Genomic DNA, 3,352 nt, shown 5'->3' on the forward strand with positions numbered 1-3,352 from the left:
TATATACATATATATATATATATATATATATACATATATACATATATGTATACATACATATATATACATATAGACCAAGGTTTTTACAGAGAACATCTTGAAAAATATGAAGAACAAAATACAGATTTCCATTTATTAATGACACTTCTGCATTCATCTTATTTGGAGGAACTAGAACCACAAACACTGTTGTCTGCCATTGTAAAATAATATTCCCTGACGCTCCTCCCCAATGCGTAAGATGCGTCAAAAGTGGACCAATAACAAGCAAGCATTCAAGATGGACATTTTCCAGAACAAATTGGAACATTTTTCATCGGTGCCGTCAAAATCATCAGTCATTGATTAAATTCTGACACTATCCATTCACAAAAACATAAAACATCCTTCGGGGCCCCTGAAATGCCGGGGCCCCGGGCTGCAGCCCCTGTAAGCCCCTGCTAAAATCCGGCCCAGCTCAGAAGGTTCAGTGCCAAAGGCCACAGTTGATTATCCTGATTATCCAAACTGCTGATTATCCATACTGCTGACCTCATGCTGCTGATTATTTTAAGCTGCTGTATTCATTCGTACCCATCCGCTCACCACAGACTCGTGTTTGGGCTGCTGTTATTTATTACGCCGTATTGTTTTGCATTATTAGTGTTTGGCATAGTTTAGCGCATATCTTAGTGTATATATTATCCATATTTACCGTTTCTTTTTACACTTTATATTTTTGCTATTGTTGGATGTAACTGGGACCCTATATACATAATTTAATTCCACCTCATGTGCCACATGTGACGGTAATGACAATAAACCTACTTGAATTTGAACAAGACTGCTAAATTTCCATAAACACTCACATAAATAAGAGAAACTTAGTTTGTTTCAAGATATTATATGAAAATAACAAATAATACTGTACTTTATATTTGGTGCTTGTATTAGCAGTCTGTGGTCATTAGTCACATTGCACAATGCTGACATCTAGTGCAGCAATGTGCTGAAAAACATTTGAACGTTTTCAGAAAATAAAGAACAAAAAAATGCTTCAAGCTGTTAGTGGTCTGGTGGATATCATATCCATCGATCACACTGGTTGTTTTGACAAATTAGCAAGACTTTCATTACTAGTTATACTAATTTGCTCAAGCATAGAATTTGATTTCACAGAAGACATGCTTAGCACAGAATGTCAAGTCTAAGACCAGACAACAAAAGAAGTTTAATTTACTGGCAACTCGTCAAGCCAATCATGACAGACAACACACCGGAAGACAGTCACATGCCAGGAAAACAGAGAAGTGGGTGAAGAATTTATCCGACAGACAGATCACCCAGCCGAAGACAGAGATCCTCGCCAGGGGACTGAACTTTGCGGTCGTACCAAGAAGAATTCCTCTGCCTAGTCTGTGTGGTTTAACCAAAATTCACAAACAAGGTGTACCTTGTAAGACCAATTGTCTTGAGGTGATTAACTCACCGGTGTAACGCAGTTACAGAACACCATAGACTTTGTGGATAAGGTGAGAGATGTCATCATGGAGACTGATGAAACAATGGTCTCCTCTGATGTCATATCACTCTTTACGTGCATTCCTGTTGATTATGTAGTACATTCACTACTCTACTCTACTCCTGGTTCAGAAAACAACTTGAACTGAATGTGCTTCAGATACCAGCTCGTAAAGTATTTAGGAAGGTCAGGGTACATCAGGCAGGTTCATCGAAGTGTTCCAAAAAGATCAAAATCTTGTAAGAAGGAGCAACTTCTAGCTATGCTCCTGTTGCTGGTCCAGACGCTCAATTAAGAAAATGAGGCAAATGCTGCAGCTATATCATGTCAGTTTCTTCTAATGACATGTTCACAACTTGGAAATCTAGGCAAACATGTTTTCTTCATTTCTGGGGATAAAAGTGCTCTGAAATAACATAAACCTTGCACTGCAGCAGATGCAAAACAAACAAAAAATATTGCAGACATTATCTGGGAAACAAGCTAGAACTGACTCAAGTTCCGACTTTACATGAATGATTTTTTTTGGTGTATTTTTTTACTTGCAGATTTGGTTTCAATTTTTTTTAAATTAATTATAGTATCTTTATTATCAACTTTAAGCAAAAAAGGGGGGGAGTGGTGGCGCAGAAGTTAGAAGATGGGCTTGTGATCGGAAAGTCGCAGGTTCACCTCCCAGTACCGTCAACATCAAAATGTGGGTGGAAAAGGTGAAACACCCACACCTGCCTCCACCCTCACTCGCCCCACCCTGGGCCCCCGAACAAGGCCCTCAACCCCACAATCTGCTCCATAAACAGGTCTCTCATGAAAATGAGTTCTCATGGCTCAATGAGACTACCTGGATAAATAAAGGGTAAATTAAAAAAAAAACAATTCTTACTCCTTACAAACAAAATATACAAAGACTTTTGTAGTCTTTTGATAAATACAGGGGAAATAAAGAAAACTATATATTTTTTCTTAATAAAACCTTCATTTACTTAATTTCAACACTTCAGATGAGGAATGAGCTGTGAAAAATGAGCACGTCCAGGTGGCATCAGCAGCAGGCTCCTGAGGTGCTGCGCAGATCAACGGTGGCATGATGGGATACATGTTCAACATAAGCCTGAAGCTGGGGAAAGTACCACCGCTGTGACTGACGACCAGTTTGGTACCAGTGCCAAAGACCACACATCCAAAGGACCTCAGCAGCTACAAGTCAGTAGCACTGACCTTGCATCTGATGAAGTACCTTGAAAGATTGGTCCTCAACCATCTTCTGCCCCTGGTGCGGTCTTCGTCATCTGGGTGGATGATGCCATCATCTACCTCCTACACCGAGCTCTGACCCACCAGAAACCTGGAAACACTGTGAGGATCTTGTTCTTTGATTTCTCCAGTGCTTTTAATACCATCCAGCCTGGACTTCTGAGGGACAAGCTGAAGGTATCAGGAGTGGACCACCACCTGTCCCAGTGGATACTGGACTACCTTACTGGTTGCAAACAGTATGTGAGGACACAGGGCTATGTCCCTGAGAGTATGGGGGTCCCACAGGGCACAGTGCTGGCACCGCTCCTGTTCACCCTCTACACTGCAGACTTCTCCATCAATTCCCAAGGCTGCCATCTGCAAAAGTTATCGGATGCCTCGACCATAGTCGGCTGCATCACAGGTGAACGACTCAAGGAGTACACAGTGTAGACAGGACGTTGTGGACTGGTGCCAGCGGAACCACCTCCTCAATGAGGGGAAAACCAAAGAGCTGGTGGATTTCTGCAGATGCAGACTCCCACACTTGACACCGGTGAACATCCAGGGAGCTGATATTGGGATAATGGACTCAAGTACCTGGGTGTTCACCTG

Source organism: Nematolebias whitei, chromosome 8, assembly GCF_014905685.2.
Source record: "Nematolebias whitei isolate Nwh7 chromosome 8, NemWhi1, whole genome shotgun sequence".
In the NCBI taxonomy this organism is placed as follows: domain Eukaryota; kingdom Metazoa; phylum Chordata; class Actinopteri; order Cyprinodontiformes; family Rivulidae; genus Nematolebias; species Nematolebias whitei.